At 43.4% G+C, this 24985-nt stretch overlaps 1 protein-coding gene across 1 annotated transcript in view; it reads left to right on the forward strand.

Annotated features, from left to right (window-relative positions):
* Positions 1-656: 656 nt before the first annotated feature.
* The window catches only part of PRICKLE1 (prickle planar cell polarity protein 1), a 66474-nt gene continuing 42145 nt past the window's right edge, over positions 657-24985 (forward strand). Inside the window, exon 1 of the mRNA XM_063155192.1 lies at positions 657-827. The gene's annotated coding sequence lies outside the window, so the exon portion shown is untranslated. The remainder of the gene's footprint in view (positions 828-24985) is intronic.

The following is a 24985-nucleotide window of genomic DNA, read 5'->3' on the forward strand; positions in this document are numbered from 1 at the left end:
ATACGTGTGCCTGGCTACTTCAGGGTCCCTTTACTGCCGGCCTCCTTCGCTTTGCCGTCTCTTTGGTGCTGAGACCGGGGCTCCGCGGCTTTGGGGCGCGCCCACCCACCCCCGCCAGCCCCCTCGGGCTGCGGACCCGCACCGCCGGCCCGCCCAGGGGCCCGCACCGCACCGCCTGCTCTGCAGCAGTGCCCGGTGCCCGCCACGGCTGTGCGCAGCCCCCGCCAACACCGCGAACCCATCGGGATCGGGCTCCATCTGTGCACCGCTCTGCACAGACCGGCGGGAGGAGTTTCTAATTAACTTTCCCCGTCCCGCTCCCTGGCTGAAAGCCGGCGGCTTCAGGGCTCCGTCGGACCGAGAGAAAGGGAGCGCAGACCCGCCGGTGCCCTGCTGCTCCCGGTCCTTCCCGACCGCCTCACGCCGCGCTCCCCGCACGCGCCCCGCGCCGCTCCCGCCGCCGGCCCCGCCCCGAGCCCCGCCCCGCCCCGCCGGGCCCCGCGCGCCGCCCGCCGCCCCGGCCGCACGGCGATTGGCGGGTGCGGCGGGCGGCAGCCAATGGGCGCGGCGGAGCGCGGCCGGCGCCGTCCCGGGCGCGGAGCGGCCGAGCCCCATTAGGGCGGGGAGCGCCGGGGCTCGGGCAGTCGCGGCGGGGCGGCCGAGGAGGCTCCGGGCGGTCCGTCCGCGGCGCTGCCGGAGATGCGCGTCTCCCGCCGGCGCTGACTGCGTGGGACAGAGCCGGGTATCCGTCTCCCCCCTCGTCTCTGTGACGGACCACACCGCCTCCCGGGAATACGTCGCCGTGGTCCGGCTGCGCTGCGGGGAGGGTAAGTGGAGGCTCCCCGGGGTGACGACTGACGGACAGCCTGAGGCGGAGCGCCGTCCGCAGCTGGCACCGTGCCGCTGGCGGCGGAGCGCTTCCCGCGGTGCGGCGGGGGTCCTGCGCCCTGCCCGGGGCTCGCATCGCCAGGGCGCGCCGGCGAGGAGCCGCCCGAGCCGGGAGCCGGCGCTCGTCAGCGCCGCTGGCGCCGTGCCGTCCTGCGCGGAGTTGTCGGACGGGGCTGCGGGCTCGGGAGAGCTGGGGAAGCCGTGAGGGGCGCAGGATGTCCCGCTGCCGGGGGAAGGTGTGGCGGCACCGCCGCCGTGCCGGCTCGGTGCGCCCGGCAGAGCGAGCGGCGCGCCGCGGTGCCGGTCTGGGTGAGGGTGCAGATGTTGGAGCTCAGCTGTTGCCTGTCAGTGCGTGTCAACTGGCCCCTTCCAGGCAGCCTCCCCCCTCGCCCTTATCCCGAGCGAAGCGTCCGCCTCCGGGCGCCCTCCTGCCCCGAGAGCGGGGAACCTCGCTCTGCCATCCCGGCGGCGTCTGCCGCGCTGTCCGCTCTAACTGGGGGTGCTCCCCACACCCACCCCTGCAGCCACGGACCTCGCTCAAGTATGTGTTTGTGCTTTCCTTTCTTAACGAAGAGAGCTCGGGAAGGGCGATGGATCGTCCGCGGGTCCCTTCTCCCAGAATATTTGCGCCCACCGCGGGATTTCAAACTCCGGCAGCCACCATTTATCAGTCGGCTGGGCTGGGCTCCGTCCAGTCGCCTTCGCTGGGCTGGGTCTGGCCTTTGACAGGAATCTCTCAGTGTTCCCCAGCGGGGGCGGCCCGGGGAGGCCAAATAAAGCACCCACCAGGGCCGGTGTTTCTAAATGCTGTCAGCTGGAGAGCGAGGAAACGCAGCGGGGGGCATTTCATGGGCTCGCTGAGAAATGTTTATACAGCGAAATTTAATGGTTAACAATGCATATTCCCAACAAGCTGAAGAAAACCTTTAAAAAGGCATAAATAAATTACTAGCGTTATTGTTGCGAAACTCCTTGCCATCATTGTTTAGCTGGTAACTGAGATCTTTAAACTACATGTTTTGCACGGCAAACTCTAAAGTACTGTGGTTTTTCAAGTAGGATGGGATTTTTTTTTTCCCGTTTAGCTGTAGTTCTTGCTATTTCTAGGGGGAATTAAAGCAATTTGGACTATTTGTTTGCAAGACAGGTATATCACAGTGGCCGGGTTTTCATCCCAAGACATGAGTAGATCAGAATGAGCTTGGATAGGGAGTGGAAAGGTAAGGAGATGGAGAGAGCCGTTACCCTGATGCAGTGACAGATCCTTTCATTTCTGCCTGCAGAGCCCCGGATGAGCCGGGCTGGTGCGGTTCTGCCAACAGCACAGTTAATTGTGTCCTGTAAATCAAGGTCCGTGGAGCTGCTCTCTTTCTGTACAACAAAAGGGTTTGTAATGAGTAAGCCCAGATCAGTCATATAAAAATTTTAACATCAGCTGGGCAAGGTGTGTGTGTGTGAGGACCTTACAGGGTTAATAGCTAAACTATTAAGATTGGAGTCAGATGTGGGTAAAAGCAACAGGAGAGTCTGGTTTTTCCTAATATCCTGTAGTATGATAACTCTGAAAAAGGTAATTGTTTAAAAAAAATCTGTTTCAATTTAAGATTTATTAAGCAAGGAGAAACTTATGTAAACATAAGAATCCCTTTCTTGTTTGGAAAGGCAAGAAATGGCTAGAAATGTCATCTGAACTTAAAGACTGTGTGGATTTTTGTGCATGTGTGCAAGAATGTTATTAATCTCATTTTCAGCTAGCTTATTCTATGTCTTAGAGGGTCTGGGGTGTTTAACTCAGGCCTTTGGCAAAATGGCTTCTGTGCTTTTAGGGTTGTTTTTTTTTTTTTTTTTCCCTAGCAAATGAGTTATTTCTAGCATTTAATAAGACTTTAAAATACAGGAGCAAGAGAAAGCAAGTGCCTTCCAAAGAAGGAGAAATAGAGGGGGTGGGAGGGGGAGTCAAGTTTTACTTACATATGTTATGAGTTGGGAATGTAAATTTGTATATAAGGAGAAGATCTGAAGAATGACTTGGCACACTAATGACCTGGCTTTTTGGAACTTCAAGAGTTTGGTCTGTCTCCCCCTATGGTTATAATAAGAGATTAAATGCATTAAATCATATTTAATTAATTAGCATATGAAAATAGGATGTCTTTTACTTTGTCATTGTTTTCCTGTGAAACTTTTCTATGCTAATGAATGTCTACATTTTACAGAGTCATTTGCTTTGCTTCGCATTATGCTTTTGCAGATTGGTTTGACCCTTTCTAGTGCTGGAAGCCTTTGTATGGTAGCCTAAAAGTCCTTCCCCTTTGTCGTGTGAATCTTGCGTAATAAATACGTTGTCAATTACTGCTATACACAGCTTCTAACAGGGCAGACTGAAAGTTGCTCTTAAATTGAAAGCCTCTGTTTGCTTGGGTGCCATGTCTTATGCATTCCAGAATTAATTGGATGTGCAGTGACGAATTTCATTTAAAACAAACAAACAAGCTGGGTTGTGTTTCTGTTTTCTGTGACTAGTTACCCTAGAGTAAAGAGATCCCTGCTGCTGGGATATAAAAGCATGCTCTGAAACATTACTTTTTATTTTTTAAATATTGAGAAATTATATTTCTGGGAAAACTGTTGCATGATACAATATTGCACTAAGAATGCTGGATTGAGATGGTTCCCTAGTCACCAAGTGGCTTATATCAATATTCAGTTTACCCCCTTGTATTAAGGCTTAAGCTTCAGTTTGGCCAGCACTGGTTTTTGCTTATGCTGTTTAAACAGAAGTAAACTTGAGGTTAGCTCTAGCCATTAGTGTATGCTTGGTGTAAGCCATGCAAGCTTAGGTCCTGCTCCTGGAAATGTTTACAGAAATGAGTAGCTTTTACTTGTGTGCTTAAATTGTTTGGATTAGGAGTTGTATAATGGGAAGAACCAGCTTGGAAGGACACAGCACAGCTATTGCTCATCTTTTCCTCCTCCCACCTTATGGCTGAAGAATGATGGGAAGAAACATGTTTTTCAAGTAATAGCACACTGAAGTCGTGGCATTTCTGGCAGAAATTCCCAGATAGACTATCAGATCAGTTTGCCAAAATTACACGCTTTTTTTCAGAAACAGCTCCTTGGCTGCTGGTTCATTGACAAAGGATATTTCCAGCTACTGAAGAAAATTTCACAGGTGGTCTGCTACAACTCTTCCTCTTTGTATTTTACTTTTTTATAATATTCACAAAATACATTATATATTTTTAGCAGAACTAAAAGAGCAAGCATTTCACTTCTCAGAACTAACTGATAATATTCCTCAAGCATGTTTTTGTGCAAAAATACGTTTTTTTAAATGTACAAAATGAGTGAAGTGCTCATATAAAAGAGGTAAGAGCCAACACAAACATTTTTAGTATTTTTTAAAGGGTCTGTAAATGACAGCTTCTTGCTCATTTACCTTTTCTTGGAACCCTGCCTGGAAGTCTTCTTAAAAGTTCTTAAATATAGCCATAAGGTTGGTGAGTTGCTTTTCAAGATCATTATGAACCTATCAAGCCCAATGTTTTGCTAGGTAGTAAACCTGGGGTAGACAGTCTCTCAGGTAGACCTTTCACTTCCAGTGGATTACATATCAACAAATGCTGGAACTTTTTTCAGTTGTTCTGTACCAAAGCTGTGTACTCCTGTCTAAAGTCTCTGTGCAAAACATTGATTTATAGCACCTGATAGCTCTTGCTGTTCTGTCTTGCGTACTTCTCTCCTTCATTTTCTCTCTCTTCCCCTCTGTCCCTTCCTCGAGATGCAAGAATATGGTGGAGTGTGCTTGTAAGTTTGTATCTGTAACAGATATAATAAGTTTCATTCCATTGCCCCACTTTTATCTAAGGACAGATTCTGCAGTTTGCAATTACCATCTTTGACTTAAGAAAGAATTTTTTTTAAATGCTTCCAGTTACATTCAATATTAGCTTTGTGGAGTGGTTGCATGCCAAAAAAGCATTTTCAGCTGCAATCCAAATACTGAAATATAATTGCTTGTCTTTAATAATAATAAACAAAATAATTTTGTTTCCTGTGATGTTTTTGTAACCACCTTTTTGAGCTTGTTGCCTTCTAATCTTGCATCAAGTAACCCCAGACTTAATATTGCATGATTCCAGAACTAGCTTCTCTGTCGGCAGCATGCCAAATCCTGTCTAATGTCTGTGTTAATGTGGTGTATATGAAAACTGACTTCTCTGTGGATTGGAACACTGATTTGTATAATTGCAACTGGCATGATTAAAAATCTGCATGTCAGTATCATGATGTTTATAGTAAAACTTACAGGGGTTTTTTTTAAGCAGGGTGATGTTAGTCCCTTAAATTTTCTTTGAGAGTCTTCATTGTCCAACCATCTTCATTTCTGAATGTGTTTGAATGTTTCAAAAAGAAAATAAGAGCATGCATGCAGTTATGAATATAATAATCTAGGCCTTGGATTGTTCTGGGTGGTAGGACTGCACCCTCTTGTTCTGTAGGAAAGCTGCATCTTCCCTCACTAGTCTTAAAAATACTGATATAAAAGACTTGTCTCTGAATCTTTAAACATATCTAGACAAGTGCCTTAAAATTGCTAAAAGCACACATCCCTCCTGTGTCCCTGTGATCCCTGCTGGAGCCATGTAAGCCACCTCTGCCACGGGTGCTGTAATTGCTCAGCTTTACCCGTGTGTCTTTTCTGCTGTCCCTGCTGTCACCATTAGCCAGGTACACTCCTCTGACAGGGGTGGTGCTGGCTCAGCAGCAGGCTCTGCCGGGGCACCCCGGCACTCCTGCTCAACCCGTTGAGCACTTGGGCTTGGCGGACACTGCCCTCACCCACGGCCCATTTCGGTAGCAACAGAGACACGCAATAACCACGGCAGAAATTGAAAGCCACCTTGTGCTTTCAGGTGTGGATCAACTCGTCTAACAGCAGTAAAACCTGACTTGTTTTCAAGTATGTTAAAAATTAGTGCATGATTAGTGAAGATAGTTTTTAAGGATCTCTTTTTGTAATCAAGCGTTAATCACCCAGAAGTTCAGAAGTGTTTATGTAAAGAAATTGCATGTGTTTGTGTGCATACTTTAGGATTAATACATTTTTACTTCATTTCAGACTCTTTGCAGGAATTGGTATTTTCATATAAAAATTAAAGCTTCGCATGCTGAGATGACTATTCAAAGTATGAATATTTATGTACTTTAAAATGAATTTTATGGAGGCGCTAAAGAAATGTCTGAACCTTGCATATTTGCATCTCTGTATACAAACTGCTAAATAAATTATGCTAGGTCTAGAACCTCACTGGTGAATTGCAGATGTCTTTTGTAAAAGTATACATATGGTTTTCCAAGAGCTTTGAACTGTTTCCTCGTGCTTTGCTCATCAGAAGGATGGTATGGATAACTTCATTGTGAGAGGGCATTTTTCCAGTCTTGTTTGCAAAGCATAGTGGATCTGTGTGGTAAATATTGAGTTTTCATTCATCTTTGGACTGAAATGAGCTCATTCTGTGCATATGGAATATGAGAAAAATATATACAAAGGATATGTTTATATTTAATAAAATTAATAGTATAAAGCAAGTGCAGAGAAACTTACAAGCCTAAACAGCTTGGCAGGCCAATAGCCAACGAATGTCTTAGAGTACTGCCAAACATGTACAAAGCAGACCAGGCTCTCATCTGTTATGAGGTACCAAAAAACTTCCAGCCTCATGAGGATGTTGTTTACTCAGGGTGCAGCTTTGTTCTGTTCTCTTAGCAGCTTGGTGTATCTGCTGGGAGGTATCAGTACTATTCAGGAGAAATGTGACTCCCTAAAAAAATAAAACAAAAAAAAAAAAAAAAACCAAGCAGCTGTGTTACAGCAGCTCTCCACAGAGAGATCCCAGAGTCCCTTTTTACAGGGTCTTGGCCTCTCCTTGGGAGGCCCTGGGGAAGGAAGCAGTGTACCAGAGTAAGAATGTCTGCAGGGTAAGAGGCAGGCCTATGTGTTGCTGTTGTGCTCAACCATGAGCTGCCAGCAAGCTGTAGAAGCACTCTCAGCAGAGGATGCTGTGGAGTAGATTACTGAGCTCCATGGTTTCTTTAGCTGTTTGTGAATCCAGTAAATGTCAAGCTTTGCACCCAACCTTTCACACAGCCCATCTGCTTGGACAGTACTCTGGGTGTTTCAGATGGTGTGAAGCTGGTTCAGTGGTCTGGGCTAACACCCTATTTTGTTCCCAATATATGATTTCCCAGTTGCACAAAACTGTTGATTTCCTGCAAGAACAGCTTGCATGTTTTTAGAGTAGCTGTTAAAATACTGAAATTGAACAATCCATTTATATGATTGAACTGAAGCGACCACGGTGACAAACAGGCACCGGTTTCATTGCTGCAGATTTATTATTTTTCAGATTCCTTTGGAAAATGTCCCCCAACAGTCAGAGCTCTATTGTCTAGTTCTCAGTCTGCCACCTTTTAGGCTGTAATTTTGGAATATTGCTTTTTTAATGTCTCCCTGTCTGTCTCATATTGTGCTGTGGCTGTGCATAAACATTTCTTACCTATTAGTGGATGTCTTATTAGCCTGGAGCTAATGCTGTCAAGAGGTACTGACAATATGATGGCTCTTTCAGGTATACTTAATGGATTTATTCAGGGACTGGGGTGATAGCAGGCTTGTGTTCATTTAAGGCTTGTTTTTAATTTTTTTCCAAACTTTGATGCATAAGTCAGTGTTCAACATCTAAATGCTAGGTTGAAAACAAAGTTGGGTATTCAAGGACATGTATTTGTACTTGGGTCCCTTTCCACCTTGTGAGGGCCTCTGGAAGGAGGTTTATGCTTTGAAAGAACATGTCTCATGAAGATCAGCAGGTACACCTTCAATTATGCAACATTTTTTTCTGCAGGTAGAAGTAATCCTCCTTTATGCAATTCTCTGCATTTACCTTCATCCTGCTTTGTTGTGTGCTAAATCAGCTGATATTTAATGCAATTTTGAGCAGATAATCTAGACTTGTTTTTAAAAGGAAACTGTTGGCACGTTTCCTGCTGGAGTGTTGGGGGGTGACTTAAAATCTGCTGTGAGCTGTTACAGGGGTTGTGCACATGAAAGTGGGGGAAAAGCATTTACAGTTACAGTAATATTCTGTCAGTGTTGGACTCTGAATAAATATGAATTACTTCAATCTTACATTTCTATGGTATATAAAACAGTTAATTAAGTCTGTATTCCCTCTGTAAAATACTCAGGCTGTTTCCCTTGCACTGTCACATCGTTGTGCAGGCATACCTCAAGTGAAGATACAGAGATAGTTTGAAAATATTTGGGGGTTTTCTTGCTTCTTGGTTTTAAGTGAGCTTCCCCAAATCAGCCCAATCAGTACAAGGATTATGTTTGTGCACAGTGGGGTGGTGAAAGAGAAGCTTCCTAACCACGTGCTGCTACCAAGGAAAAAAAAGAAAAGCCTAAAAGAACATCTACTATGAAGCTGTAGCTTCTATTCTTCTATACCTCCAAACCATGAAGTGATTTTCTCACCTATGTCATATGTAGGACTTTGTGTGACTTGAATTCCAGTCTGAAGTGTTACTCTTTCTAACCACTGTAATATTAGTTGTGCAGAAGATCCTGAAGAGTTTTGGAAGATCATTGGCTTGGGTATAAATGATCATTGGGCCCTGTTTTTGGTGATGCAAATAGGTCAGATCTCCACTTTCTAGGAATGGAAAATTGTGTCTTCCACAGACAAAATGGTGTGCTCCTCATTTTATAGAATAACTGTAGGGAAATGCAAGTCAATCATGTCTGTCTGAAAAAAAATAGTTCTCACTAAATATTTTTTGGTTTTTTAGAAGCCTATTTACTGACTGGGGTTCTGACTTACTAATATCAGTCCCAAGTCTTAAAAAACAAACAAGCAAACAACAAAACTCCTGAGTAAGCTGCAAGTTCTCTTCTTCCCCACCCCCAGCTAGAGCCTCTTTGCCTGTCTTTGCTTGTGTACTCTATCGGTTTCACAGTTCATATACTTATGTTTTTTTAAAATTTCCCCCTACACTCTGGTGGGAAACATGTCTGCTGTTTCCTTTCAAGCACACAAGGCTTGATTCTCCTCTCACAATGGCATAAATTGTGAAGAACTCCGCTTGAAATCAATGGATGTAAAGACATGTAAAATGGGGTGAGAGAAGAGCCCAGCCTCTGGTTTCTATTTTTAAGTGAGTCTGGTTAACCTAAAATTGTTCAATGTGCCACTGTGACTTTAGTTTGTAGATATCAGTTACTATGCTTGTTACTTTTTGTACATAATGTTTCATTTTCATATATAATACATCATAGCCAGTACCCCTAATCAGGATGCACATGTCTTTAATTTAATACCTTGGTACTACTACGTCAATTTTGGTACATAATAAGTAATGTGCATGGTAAAATACTTACCTTACTAGAGTCAGATCCTGCAGAAAGTCTGGGGTATAGCTGTATTCCTGTGCAGGCCCCAAAGGAAAGAAGGCTGGATTCGCTCTATCTCTACAACTTAAACTTTGTGGTATTCTCTTGCTTCAGTAGTTCTAATCTGTGAATCTTGTTCCTCATTATCCAGGTTCAAAATACTAATTCTATATAAACAATACTTTCTCAGTTGCTGTTGTTTTTTCTGTGCTTGAGAAGTGTTCAGCTCCATTCTTATACTTTGTACATGCTCAAGAACTTGTTATAACGTTAAATTTTCTCTGAACACTGAAGTACTTTGGGAGAAGCCTGGAATATCCACACATGATTTTTTCTATTGCCCAAGTTTTGGTGGTTGTTCATATTTGTTTATTTTTTGGCAACGGATTATGGTCCTTAATTACCATCAGTAGTCAAATAACTGAATGAGATTATACAGCAGCGCTGTAAAAACTGTTCATGGTAGCTGTGATCTGTACATGTGTGGGTATCTTTGAGAACAGTCACCTCATTCATTAACCAGTGCAACAGACTCCAACTTTATTTAGTTTTTGAAATTAATGCAACCTTCTCTACCTAACTGAAACATTGCTTTGACTACTTCTTTCTATAGTTTAAAAAATGCCCATGTAGTAGTTGGCTCTTGTAATGTATTCAGACTTGGAGTAAATTTATTGGTGTATTTGAATTTTTGTTTTCTGCTTGAATAGCAAATCATGGGTGTCCACAAGAGAGTCTCTTTAAATCTGGAGTTCACTTAGTATATCCCTTAAATTTTATCTCCAATTTTATTATGATGAGGGTAAAAACCCTGTGGTGTTTACCTGTTTAGTCGTTGAGCTTTCCCCTTCCATTTTAGTCCACCAGCCCCCCAAAAAGTCAAGAGGTTGCCTAGCTAGTTATGTGGTGGCCTTATGTATCAGGGACAGCAGATGTCACAGAGTTTGCTGTGCTGCACTGGTTGGAGTGATGCAGACTCACACATTCAGTGTGGCTTTGCAGGCACAGAAGTGGTGTGGAACTGGCTTCTGACCCCTTTATGACAGTTTTTCATTCCAGTAGTGAATTATTCCTTGTCCCTGATAGATTTTGCATGACTTAGGACAGGGAAAATGGTTTATCATAGTGAGTTCATGGTAGCTTTAACTCTGGCTTTTTGGAAGTGTAGCTGTCAGACAGGGAGGTGGCATGGTGGAGGCAGAGAAGTGCTGTTAACTGCTGCTGTGGTCATGAGCAGTGGTGCTTGTCTACATCTGATGTGAGGATGGTGGGGGCAGGGAAGAGTGTTTGATAGGGATTCATGTCAATTCCATGTGCTTTTCCTAGCTGGAAGCTGGATACTTCTCAGCTTTGTTAGATAGAGCCATCCTTGTGAAGTAGGGAACTGACAGTCTTCCAAGTGCAGAGAAGTGCAGGTGACCTTCCTGATGTTCTTACGGTTTTGACTCATTCTGTCTTACCATTTTGGGGGCATTTTAAAGCTCTTCTGAAAGTTACAATTGTAGAGGCTGCAATGCATGTCTGTTCATGCATTCTGTTCATGTCTGGACCAGAAACAACTTTTGGGAGTATTTTCAAAGGATAAGGTTTGGTGTACAAAATTAATTTCTGGGTACAAGGGAAACAAAAGGTTATGTGGTTAGAATATGAGACTCTGTAGCAAAATTAGTCTTTAACACAGGCTGGTATATACAGCAAGCTTGCAGAAAGACTGAAATCTTACAAAGCACCTTATCAGGTTTATGGATGAAGTGGCTTCTATTGGAAAAGATGTGGGAATAGAAGAGCATACTTCTGGCTCTGTCATTAGTTCAACAAATCAAAGATAATAACATGTTATCAAGTTGATGACTTAAAGGCTCTGAAGAAACTTAAGACTTTCTGCCTGTTGTGAAACTGGTGATGTAAGATGTGACCTCAGGAAATGGAGAAGGTTTTGGGGATCCAGAGCTTGAATCTGTTTATAGGTACTTTTGAAGAATTGTCACCACCAAATACACACCTGATGGTACAATGCTTCTGCAAGACAGAAATCTGTTCTGGAAGCAGCAATAAGCCCAAGGTAAATCTTAGAAATCAGTCCTTCTTGTAAATAATTCCAGAGCCATTTGCTTGTGGTCTTGATTTGTATGTAAGTATGCCAAAAGCTGTGACTACTGTATAGTTCACTACCTATTCCAGCCATCTTTAAAAGCTGTCTTTTTTCACAGAGAAGCTTTCTGACAAGAGGCCTCAGATGGATGCTTGGCACCCATGTCTTTTGTGGCAGAAAGCAAAAATTTATGGGATCAGAAGTCTGGGTAGATTAATCCTTCTGTTCCGTTGCAGGTCCATGTCACTGTATACACAATAAGAAAGTGTTTAAAGCTCTTTAAGAATATTCATGTGTTAAGGACAAAAGTGTGTGTGGTGGGGAAGTAAAGCAATATTTTAAATAATGCCAGCAGGCTCTAACTTTTAATCTGTGTCCTGTTTAAGGAAAGTAAAAATGACTGAAAATTGGTATGCTGTGGAAGGCTGCATAGAAAATATATATTTCTTGACATCCTTCCAAAAGTACTATTTAAAGACAGTTTTGTAACATTGGTGTCTTAGCAGCATTCTGGTAGCCTCCGTTTTCTTTCCCGTGGAACAGCTCCAGCTCTCACTTTCAAATTAGCCTGTTGTGTGATACCTTATGAAACAAAGTAGATATCAGGAGGACACGCTGCAACACTTGTGTCTAAATTTGCCCCCAGTATGCACACAGCTTGGTACAGCTATGAATTTTGTCCTTAAGAAACATTTTGGAAAACATCCGATTGTGTGTGCACATGCTGCACCTGTACCATCATGGATGTACACCAGGCACACCTTTGTAAGATCCACATCTCCAAAGCTGAAATGTTTGTGTGACTGCTCAACACTAAAAGGTGCTTTACCAGCATGGAGGGCAGAGCATACCAGCCTGAGGTGTACATGGTTATCAAGTCAGTGCTGTGACAGCTTTCTGCAGGAAAAATGCTTGAGAAAAGTCACAGTGAAAATGTATAGATGAAACGTACATGGAATTAACATACAGTCCTGGGCATTTTCACTCTAACACTAAACTATGGGGCTTAGGTTCTAAATTCACTTCTGGCTCTGCAAAGAAAACCAGACTGGTGTGACAGTGCCTGCCTTGCCTCTCTTGCAGCTGGTAACTCCAGGGAAAAGTAGGGTGTTGCAGCTGGGAGGGTAGCAGCCAAGGCTGGTCAGGCAAACACCAAGTACAGACTCAAAGGTGGCAGAAGATGTACTGGTTAACTGGTGGGGTTTGGAAGGCTCAGCTGTTGGATTTTAGGGCTCTGGCTGCTATTAGTCTCCAGTGTGGGCCTGGCAGTTCTGGCGGAAAAAAGGCCATGTGCTGTTTGTTATTTCCTTGCCTGGGGGAAGTGCAGTGGAGTTGCAGCCATGGAGTTAGTGTGGCTTGTGATGGTGGCCTAATGCAGAGCTGAACAAAAAGTTGCTGAATTGTCGTAGAATGGTTTGGGTTGGGAGGGACCTTAAAAATAGAGTTCCAACACCCTGCCATGGGGCAGGGACGTGTCTACTAGACTGCTTGCTCAAAGGCCCTTCCATCCAGGCCTGGAACACTTCTGGGGATGAGCATCCACAGCTTTCCTGGAGAACTTGTTCTGGTGTCTCACTAACTTCACAATAATGGATTTCTTCCTAATACATAATCCAAACCTACCCTCATTCATTACAAATCCCTTGTCCTATCACTGCATGCCCTTGTAGGAAGTCCCTTCTAGATTTCTTGTAAGCACTGGAAAGCTGCTATAAGGTTTCCCTCAAGGCTTCTCTGTTCCAGGCTGAACAACCCCACCGCTCTCAGCCTGTCTTTATAGAAGATGTGCTCCAGTCTTCCCATCTTCCTTCTCTTCCTCTGGCCTCTCCCCAATATGTCCATATCCTTCTGGTGCTGGGGACCCCAGAGCTGGATGCAGCATTCCAGGTGGGTCTCGCCAGAGTGGAGCAGAGGGGCAGAATCTCCTCCCTCAGCCTGCTGCCCACGCTGCTTTTATGCAGCCTGGGACATGTTTGGCTTTCTGGGCTGCAAGTGCCCATTGCCAGGTCATGTGGAGCTTCTCAACACACCAAAGACCTTCTCTTCAGGCCTGCTCAGTCTGTTCTCTGCCCAGCCTGTACTTGGGGCTGCCCTGACCAGGACCTTGCACTTGGCCTTGTAGAACTTCATGATCCCCCCTCAATCCTGTGCGGGTCCCTCTGGGTGTGATCCCTTCCCTCAGCCCTTCCCTCAGCGCGGGGCGGCACCGCCGCACGGCTGGGCCCCGTCCGCGCCCGCCAGATGGCGCCCGTGCGCCGGCCCGGCCCGGCCGATCCCGGCCTGGCTGATCCCGGGTGAATCCCGTGTACCGGCCCGGCCCATCCCGGCCTGGCTGATCCCGGGTGAATCCCGTGTACCGGCCCGGCCCATCCCGGCCTGGCTGATCCCGGGTGAATCCCGTGTACCGGCCCGGCCCATCCCGGCCTGGCTGATCCCGGGTGAATCCCGTGTACCGGCCTGGCTGATCCCGGGTGAATCCCGTGTACCGGCCCGGCCCATCCCGGCCTGGCTGATCCCGGGTGAATCCCGTGTACCGGCCCGGCCCATCCCGGCCTGGCTGATCCCGGGTGAATCCCGTGTACCGGCCCGGCCCATCCCGGCCTGGCTGATCCCGGTGAACCCCGTGCGCCGGTGCCCAGCTGATCCCGGGAGATGATGCTAAGCAACATTGCCGTGTGCGAGTAATGGAGGTCGCTGGTGCTTTTCTGTCAGTGCTTGTGGCAATAGGAGCACTTCTGCCTAGCTGTGTTTTCAAGGCTGAAACTATTTCAAGGACTGGCTCACAGTGACATCAAAAGCAAAGCTATTAAATTTCTCTCAAATTGCTTTATACGAGTGATGTGGAAATGGTTTTGAAGGACAGAGAGCAACCTGTCCATGCTGAAAACCCAAAGAACTGGCTATTTTTTCTGGCACTCTGCTTGCTTTGTCTCTGTTAATTTGCCAGTGTTCAAAATTATACCGAAACCCAAAGGAGAAGGGAGCAAGCCTGAAGGTGCCAGCCCATATGCTAAAAGATCTGCATAGATGTTCACCTTTTGGCCGGACATCTTGCTTCATGTTTTCTGTTGGGAGGAGATGAACGTGACTCTGGGTAGAGCTGGAGAACAGGGACACAGCTCCTCTGGTTACCCCAGCTGGCTGGAGGGAATGACAGGAGCCCATCGGGCTGTGGAGAGTGAGCTCTTCCTCACCAGGTTTGCTGTCCCTGGAAGATCCTCTGGCAGGGCGAGGATGTGAGGTGCAGCTCCATAAGTGTGCAAGTGGTCTGAGCGCGTGGGTGGAGGCAGGAGCCTTCTCACAGCCACTCCGCAAACACCAGACAACAGAAGAAATCCAAGCACTTTGATGTGGTTCTCTAGGCCCCTGGTAAGCTGCCCAAACTAGTTTAACCAGGCCCAGAGGCAGAAGAGTGGGAAGAAATGGGCTCTGTTGGATAGCCAAAGGAGTGCTTCCTTATCAGCCTCATTCCTGGGGAGCTTTAGTGCTGAAGTGAGCCTGTCTCAAAGGTACGGGAGTGAGATAGGCCTGCCTGAGACAGAAGGAGAAATGTATTTTCTTATTAATTGTGAGGAGGCTGCCCAGGGTCAGTAACTGTTGGTCCTCCTTTTGAAGGAAGGATGGGCAGATGCTAAATTCAAGTCTGCAGTGTAATCCTGCTTGGCTTGTGTGGGAACTCGGCACATCCTTTTGGATGTCCAGAGTTGCCGAGAACCCTGTTGGGGGACTCGGAGACCCTGGCATGTTGCCCAGAGTACCTGGGGATTTGATTTTGACCCTTAGAGCAAGTTACCAGCTTTGTTTGAGGACGTGAAAGTCACACAAGTTTGAATGGTGTAATAATAAAATATGCACGGGGTGAAAATGTAGATTTTAGGATTTTTGGTATGGGGGTTATGGGGACAAGATGGAGGAATCAGGGTGTATCTAGTCCTTCTTTCTTCTTCTTGTTCTCCATTTTCTGCTGCGATGTTGGCACTTTGGGATTGGTTTAGAATAGAAGTGCACTGTCTAACATAGGTGATGGGAATTAAGAGTAAATATGATATATGTAGTTTGTAGTATGAAAAGAAGATACTGCCTCAGGGGCAGTCAGAGTGCCTGTGGCTTCCCTGCAGGACAGACCTCCACTGGGCAGAAAGAAAATTTTATAGATAAGAATTAATAAACAACCTCAAGACCAAAAAGCGAAGAGTCCAGACTCGTTCTTCAGTTGTGTGGCCTGAAGCAGAGACGTCCTACACATCTCGGGGCAGCAAATATCAATCAGCTACCCGAGAGGCTTGCAGGCTGTGACTGTCACCACATCCTACTAATAACCTTAAAAGGTCCCTCAGACTTCAGATGACCTCAGGAGGTCACTGAAATGTCAGATAGACTGGGCCTTCCAACAACAGTGTCCATATCTTTCCATGGATGCAGGGTGACCCTCAAATAAGGAAGGGATGTGACTCACCTGGCAAACAAAAAAAGCTGACAGCCTGTGCAGCCTGCAGCCAGATTTGTGAATCAAAGCTGTCAAGCACCCTGAGCTGTGTGTGAGGTGAGCCCTTCCACCTCAGTGAAGCTAGTCTAACAGCAGAAGAATGGATCAAATATTCAGTATTGAGAAAATTTTCTGCAGAAAAGAAAAGGGGAGGAATTGCTGGCACTGCAGAACTTGGGCATCTGGCCAACTTAACCAAAATATTCTTTAAAAATAAGATGGTGGTTTCTCAAAATTTTAGGCATGTGGTTTGAGTTTTCAGCTAAATCCTTGTAAATGTTGTCCTGTTAACATGAAGTGTTCATAGCTTTGTAGACTTTCTGATGGGGCTGTGAGACAGAGGTGCTAATAGTGAATGACCTGAATGGCAGGTGTTGAAGCCATTCTCAAATAGACCAGAAGGCTTTTTTTTTGCTTTTTTCCCCCCTAATCTTCTACAAATACTGATTAGAGCTACAACAAACAAGACCTGTCTCCTTTTGTACCCATCTTCCCATAGGAGAAAGAAAACATTCTTTCAGGAGTGGTGGGTTTGGGTTTTTGATAGGATTCTTTTCCTTTTTTTTTGGTTCCTTGATTCCAGTCTTGGGAAAGGAAACCCTTGGTGGTAAATGATTGCCTTAGGAACTAGCAGGATCAACTTAAATGAAAGAGCCTTGTTCAGCAATTCATTACTTAATTGTACAGTGGACTTTCTCAGCACTGCTTCCTGGTAATCATCCAAGTCCTTCAGCTCTGATACCTGTAAACAATTAGCATTCTCCCACAAAACTTTATCAGGCACACAAACACTTTATCAGTGTTTAACAGGATATTTGTGCGTGGCAGTACTTTAACCTCGTTAAGGATTCTTCCCGTCCTGCCTTTCTCTTCCATGGTCTTTCCTCCTAGTTACTGGTGTATTCAATTTATATACAGATTCTAAATATAGCTGTTTATATGTGATGCTGCTGTCTTCTCTGTCCTAAGAGCTGTAATTGCACAAAAAAGTCAGGTTTTCATTGCATATCTCTAGTCCTCCTCTAATGTTCACAGCTGCTTTTCAGTTTGTTACAGGGGTAAGCTGCTGATGGGAATATGATGTTCCCCTCTCTCATATTGGAAAAAATGAAGTGATTCTTTGGCTTTCTGAGAGGTTCCTTTTATTGCTGTCCTCCTCTTGGGTTTGAGCAGATTACAATGCTACTTGCCTCTGGACTGGCCAAAAGCACAATACATGGAAGCAAGAATTACTATGAAATGTGCATTACCCATGGGGTGACATGGAGATAGACCTGTGGTGCTGAACCTCTTATACGGTGTTAAAATAGATTGAAAGTCTATATATAAATATATATGAAAGACTCTCTTCTCTAATGAAAGACTCTTGAAAGTACCTTTCTGAATCACAGGACATACTGATATGGAATACATACAAATGAGAAAAGTCTGGGAACTACTTCTAAGTCAGTGGTGAGGGGTAAGTAAGTGAAAACAAGCCCCAACTGAACAGTAAAAGTGGTTGACTCCTCTGTGTTTCTACAAAATGGAAGAGGTTCTAAACAACAGCTTTGTTTGAGTGAAGCATTGCCTAGCACTGGTGCTAATGTGTGATGATGTGGCATGAAAATTGCCATGGAAAAGTTCTCTGTGCTGCAGTACTGCTTTGAAAAAGAACCAAGCCCCACATTTGTGGGTGTTGTTGCATTAGCTTCCAGTTTTCATGAGGTAATGGACAGCCTGAATGATGTATTTACAAAGAAGAACTTTTTAAAATGTACTGAAGTAGAATAGAAACAGTGTAGTGGCACCTGAGATGCCAGTCCTTTGAACATCAGCTGCAGCTGAAGCACTTCAAGATTCCATGTGTCATGCTTGTTATTCTCTTGGTCTTTAGCAACCTGTGCAAGAAACTGACTTCAAGGATCAAAGTTATCCGTATTTTACACCGCAAGATGGTGAATGACAGCTAGCTGGCAATTTACCCATCAACAAATATTTATTTGTCAATAAAGGCCTTCAGAACAAGGGAGAAATGGAACTAGCTCTTTTTTAACAGCTTTTTTTTCCTTATAACAACTAAAGTTTCTTAATAAGGAGGCTTTGTATTTAAAAGTAGAGATACTTTTATTTGGAACTTGGAATATGTAAGTCTTACTGCAAGAACTACCTGTATGTTTTGTCTGACTGACCATTTCTTATTAATTACAAAGCTAGAAGTAGATGGGGTTGATAAGGCATAACCCTGAAGCTACTTCCTGTACATGATCCTTAGTGTTTTCTAAATTCTTTTCTTATCACATCTAATCATGTCGGGCATCATGACACATGCCTTCAGGGGATGACGGGCTGTGGTCCTGTGGGATTTTTGTTTAAGTCTTCTGGTGTAAATTTTAGGAAGCTTCTATTGACTAGGTAACACTTTCAACTTGTGGATAACATGCTGTCTGTACCCTGGCATGTAAAGTACAGAAATACAAAACATTGACATCACAGGAACAGTCTGAAGTTGATATTCCATAGTTCACTGTTTGTGCTGTGACCAGGGCAAGCTAAGATTTGGCAGGATTTTTAACTCAAGGAAAGCCTAGTGAAGGAAATAAAATTTTCAGTGTTGCTTCAGTCTTAAAAAAATCCCTCTAAAAGGTAGACAGCTTGTGCCCTTCACTGAGGCCTGAACTAAATATCAAAGAAATTTCTTGAAATAAGACAAAATGCATTGAAAAACAAGTGCAGGGTGGTTTTGGTATTTTTCTGAAAGCTCAAGTAAATTCACTAAAGGGCTGATATTTCATCAGTGCATACTGCTGGTAGCTGTCTCCACACAGCACCTCTTTGCATCATAAAACCACTCCTTTAATGAAAACTTGAACTATCTCCTATCCCTTACTGCAGAAAGTATAGCTCTGTGCCACTACCTGGGGGTTTTGGGGGTTTTTTTGTAGTTTTGGTTTTATATAGGACTGATTTCATATGATGGACCTGGTTGCTGAGTTTCTCTTGTAAAGCCACTATGTGGTGCGTCGAGGCCACACCTGAACAAAATGCTTCACAGAAGTACGTAGTATCACTGGAGAACCTAGCTAATAAAGCAAAATGAACATCTAAAACACTGAAAAAGACCATCCTCTGTAGCATGTCCAGCTCACAGTTGCTTAACTTTTTTAAGCTGATGTTAAATGAAGGCTACTCTTGGGCAAATTCATCCTGTATAAAAATGATCATTTACCAGTTCTGTACTGCTGCTGCCAGGTCTTTGGAAGCTGCTCCCTTCAGACCAAAACAATGTTTAATCAAAAAAAATGTCACTTGAAAAAAATCCATTGTTTTTCCTAAAGTATTCATACTCAGAGTTAATGCTTAAGCTGTATCTGTTAATCTGACTTGTTTTTGACTTGTTCAATAAAATGTTACTGCACCATCGCTATGGAATGCTTGAAATTGTTGGAATAGGGTGACATTCTGACAAGTATCGATTACTTTGGCAGATTTACAGAAGGTTATGTTTATTCCATCAAAAGCACATTTTTTTGATCTATACTTTAAATTTTAAAGAGTTGAAGAATGTCAAGTTACTTGTTCTTATCAGTAGAGTCTGTCAGGAGGACATTTAGAAAATTAAACTTCTTGTATAACAAGTCTCATTTCCATTTAAAGTGTTGCATATGTTCTTTCCTCTTACTGGTTAACTTGGTCCATGCGTGGGTCTGCTCTTCTCCCACTCAGTGTCTGAATCCTGGATGATTAGAGAGGTGAGTACAGAAGGAAAATGGTACTCAGGGGAGCATAGGAAGAATGCAAGAGGTAAAGAAGCTGGAGAGGCAGAGAAAGGAAAGTAATTACCGTCTCTATTTTTCAAACAGTTCCTCCTTTCATTTGAATAGTAAGAAGTTTATAGTGACCCACTACTGCTAGCAATGAAATGGCAATATAGCTCTGACCTGAGTGGGAGTTCTTCACTTCAAAGGATAACTTAAGTAGGGTGTTGTCCTGATCAGGAGACACAGTTATTGTATGAACAGTGCATGCACATCTCTACCACCTACTAGTTTGCTTAGAAAAGCAAATACAAGGACATCATGTTCAAAAGCATTAAAAATTCATTTTAATGGAGAATGACAGTGCTGTAGTGCTTGAAGTTGGTTCTCACCAAACTGAAGTAGCCACCACACTAGGTGGGAGAGTGTAATCACAGTTGTAAATCATCAGTCTTCACACCCATAGACCACTGGAAAACTCAGGGTTGGACACCCAGATTTACTTTGTCATTCACACTTATTTGTGTAGGTCAGATGAATGCAAATCCTGTGAGAGAGGTACTGTAGTTACTGTGTTACCCATGTAGGAGAAAATACAAGTGTACAATTTGCTAAAGTCATTCTGGTTGGAAATGACCTCTGAAGGTCAGTTGACCTAATCTCCATTCAAAGCAGAGTCAGCTGAATTTAGACCACACTCTGTCAATGCAGCATTTGGATTCCTGCAGCATGCAGTGGGTCTCTTAGTAAATAAACCAGTATTTTTATGGATTGTGTCTTTATAAATTAGAATGCCTTTAGTAAATTACATGTTCCAATTGGAAGAATGGGGATAACAGAAAACGCAGGTTTTTCCCTGTGTGTACAGTTACTCTTTGAAGCTGCAGTACTGCATCATGATCAGTTGCAGAGTGTGTTGACCTGTTTGACTGGCTTCCTTCATTCTTGGGTGCCTGGCTGCTGAAGTAGCTTCAGGGTGACTTAGTGGCACTTGAGTTACTGTATCCTCCAGTGCTGTTATATGGGATTAAGATTCAAGTAGCCACTAAGTTGCTTTTCTTTTGAAAATACCTTGTAAAATACTAATTTTGAAGCTGTATTCATTAAATATAGGCTTTGTGTTGCTGTTTAGAAATGTGATATAAGCAATAGGCATTTGGGTTTTGTCATGGAAAAGCATCTTGCTTGTTATGTGGGACAGCAGACCCTACTCATTCATGGCCCGTGAATGCTCAGGGATTTGTTCTTGAAATGTTTACAAGACCTTCAGGAAATTCTTCAGAAACAACTGCTTGTGAGTACCAGTCCAGGGTACTTCCAGAGGAATACATAAATAAAAGGCAATCAAAATTTTCATCTTTTAAATCTGCATGATATGAAATAAGGTTGAGAAACTGGTCATTCTGGATGAGTAGCAATCTTGCAGCTGAACTTGAACCTCTTGAGTTTGTTTTGTTTTCATATTCAGTATGTTTGCATCATGCTCCCTTGCAGGTCCCTGAAGCTGCATGTTTGTATCCTTTCAGACAAAATTTTTATGAGTGTGGATTCCTTCCAGGTAATTTGGTAGTAAAAGGAATGTTTGATAAGTCATAGTTATGCTTAAAAGAACAGCTCTGAGTTTTTGGATGCCCAAAGATCTGTTTGGTGATTTAGTGGAAATTTGATTTGGGTTGAAGGTTTTTGTGGTGGCTATCCTTTCATTCCTGTTGGTTTTGGGCATCTGAGGATGTTTAGGGAACTGTTCCAGGTATCTGAGCATGACAAGCCTATTGCCAGTGGGTGCTGCTGGCACTAGTAGGTGAGTTGGCCGTGCAGGAAAAGCATATCCTTCTAAAGAATTCCACTGCTCTGCACTGATGCTCAGATTCACACTCTAAAGGGACCATTGTATTCTCACAGTTTTTGTGTTACTGTCTAGCATGTCAGTCTGTTACTGTTCAGTCAGTCTACAGTGTTCTATGTAAGTAAAATTGGATTGTTCTTTCTGTAAGCTGCTCATCGTTCTTAATTCTGTTTGTATAAAGTATTCAGGTACTTCAGCCCTAGATGTTCATATATTACACTCTAAACCTCCAGTTGTCTTTGCTAACAGAAACAGCTAATTCCTACCCAATGGAAATCTGTCTTGTGTTCTTCCTTGCCTAGCCCACTGTGCAGCTGCAAGAGAAGAGAAAAGTTCAGGGTGTCCCACTGAACGTGAAAGCGAAATCACTCAACATGGATACAGGATACAGCAATAATGATTTGAGAGCAGCAAAGGGAAAAGTGTCACAGGGGGCCTGGTTCCACTGGCTTAGAGCACTTATTTAGATGAGTACTGCTGTGGTCTGCCTCTCCCCTTGTAGTGGCATTCTTGGTTGCCTAACCTCATAGCGAACTGGTTTAAAAAATCAAATCAACAGGAAATTTCACTTTTCTCTTCTTTGGTTTTTTTTTTTTTTTTTTTTTTTTTGCCCAGCATTATTTTTCTGCTTGTTTAAATTTCTGCACAGTTCCACCCTGCAATCAGCCGAGTGCCAGTGCTAACACAGTGCTTGTAGTCAGTAAGGAAGAAGAAGGCAGAGTCCCCAAATGCAGCACCCCAAACATAAATGGGTTTCAGTTCTGTTTTAAGACTCTCCAGTCATGTAGTTCTTGTGCATCTTCAGCTGAACCTACTTCTCTCCTTCAGCTCCATTTACATGGCTCACTTTTATGGCTTCGTTAATAGTGAAAAGTTCCTGAGAAATGTTGGCATGTGCTAAAATCGTTTGGAATGTTACTGCTCTTGATGGTGCAAAGATTATTCAGGAATGGAACCCTCTGCCTGCCATTTCTGCATCAGCATGGCTGGTCACCCCTGGCCTCTTTGCCAAAAATTATTGCCCCTCCCCAATAGCGGTGGTGGAGTGTAGGGTGGGTTGAGGAGGTTTTGGTCTAAACCAGGAATAGAATCACAGGTCTAAATCCAAATGATAGGTAAAGAGTACATGCTGTCAGGAAAAACATGTGTATCATTTGGACCAGGATGAGGGCATTAATTAAAAAAGCTGAGGTCTCCTATATGACAGACTTTTTAAAAACATTTTTCCTGTAGATAAAATCTGAGAAGATTTGTCCCTAGTACCTTTTTTTTTTATTTTGTGATAGACTGTGAGATGGAATGAATTCAAATTAAAAACAAAAATTTGTATGTAACTATTTGTGTTTGGTTCTTAGTTTACCATCCAATCTTCTGAGTATTTCTCTAGGTTATTGTAACTTGTTTTGGTTTGTGGTTATTTGGTTGATATTTTGGTGTGGGATGTTTGGTTTGGTTTTTAAGTGCCAGGAAAAGGCTCCAAAACTTGAGTTCACATTTTTCAAATGAAGAGATTTGTGCGTGTCACACTTACGTCATAGTGATCTTCATGCTGATAAGGAGACCAGTGGTAAGAGATTAAAGAATGCTTTTCAGTAATTGTCAGCCTCTAAAAATTTCTGGAACTTGCCAGATCTTAAATGCTAACTTTATTCTGCAATGTAATTATGCCATATGCTTTCGTAAAATCTCCTGATTTTTTGTTCTTAATTTGATTGTTTGGTCTCCATTGCACCTATGAGTGCAAACTCAGGTTTGGTGCTTATAAACAGCTGCTTATAAATATCAGGTGTACAAAGCAGAAAAAGGAAAAGGCTTAACAAAAAACCAACCAAACAAAAGCAAACAAAAAACCCAAGCAAAGCCACCAAATATTTTTTATGCATTCCTACTGTGTGTTCACTTCTCTGCTTTTAATGAGGACTTCAGAGGTCCCACATTTAAGAGCTTGTAGAGTAGTGCTGTGCCAGATTGTGTGATGCTTCCTCATTGGGTTTTACATAAGTAAATGGATCTTGGTGTTGCCACAGAAAAGTTCCTTGAAGAGGGGGCATCTTATAGAGTATTAAAGTTAATCGACTGTTATTTAAAAGATGAATGTATATTTTTATAGATATCTGCATAAAATATTTTCTTGATCAGCTTTGTGATTTAATGGTTAAGCTATCAAAAACAATCATACAGTAAGTTCAACGTGTTTTTAAATTGTGATCACAAATAAATATTTTAAATATTAGTATATTGTTGCAGAGAGCAAACTTCTGATTGTAGTCTATTATTGTGAGTCTCAAAAATTGGTGATTATAAACTTCACAAATTTTTGAACTAAAGCGTGATTAAGCTTGTTCCATGCAAGTTGTGGCTATGAAATACTTGCCAAAAATTGTTGTTTCATTATGTTCTAGTCCTAGGGAAGGGGGATGCGGGATGCAGCTGTGTGCTAAGTAGGCCACATCATGCTTTAGCAAAGACAAGAACACAATGTACAGAAAGAAGTTCATTTGAGGTGATACCTATAGTTAAGTGATGAATTGATATTAAAACTCTGCATTGGCAGCAATTTGTGCTGTTCTTACTGTGGTTAAGTCTTCCTGTGGATTCTTGTAAATGTAGATCTTAGAAGGAAAACAAGAAAGGGCATCAGATCAATTAATGCAATTAAAAAAACATAGAACAGGCCATGCATCTTCACACAGTCCATTGAACTGCTATGTGATCTCTTCTTCTGTTACGCTATGTGCAGAAAGGCTGGATGTTCAAAAAAATGATTGGACAAAAGACAGCAGGCAAGGAGTGGAAAATAAAGTTGTCAGATCCTCCAGCTGCAGTAAAAAGCAAACTCAAATGCTAGTTGCTGAGGTTTCTACAGCACTTGGCTAATAATGCATTATCCTGCGGTATTCTTGACTTGGAGCAGCTATTGTGCTAAAGTGTGGGTCCCGGCTGTCAGAGTCTTTCCCACTTTCTGTGTCCAGGAATGGCTGGAGCTCTAAAAGAACAGATTGTCTGGCTCTTTTTTTTCTTTTTTTTTTTTTTAGCCAACCTTGTTTCCAATCTGGTCTGAATGCAATCAGTTATCTGTAGATAGCAAGCAGTGACTGGCTATGAATAATGTCTGTGTTACTTAGAGGTGACATCTGTGACTTGCCAGACTGCCTACGTGAAATGCCTCCAATGATCTCGCTGTTGCTCCTGCACCCATGTAGGAGGGGACAGCAGCCTTAGTGCAGGACCAGAGTGCTCTACTTCACTCTGTTCACCTAGGTCATGCACTGCTCTAGCCCCAGATCCCAAATCCTGGTATGTGTGATCCACTTTAAAATGGCACCAAGGCTGGAGCAGGGTCACATCCCACTCCTGTTGCTGGTGGCTGTGCCCTCTTCTGCTATTGTACAAGTGGTAGTACACAGGAAAACCAGGACTTCAGAAACCCTGTGTTCTGACACTTCTTCAGAACATTTCCTTTTCTGAAAGAGCTTAT

This window comes from Melospiza melodia, chromosome 4, assembly GCF_035770615.1.
Source record: "Melospiza melodia melodia isolate bMelMel2 chromosome 4, bMelMel2.pri, whole genome shotgun sequence".
Taxonomy (NCBI): domain Eukaryota; kingdom Metazoa; phylum Chordata; class Aves; order Passeriformes; family Passerellidae; genus Melospiza; species Melospiza melodia.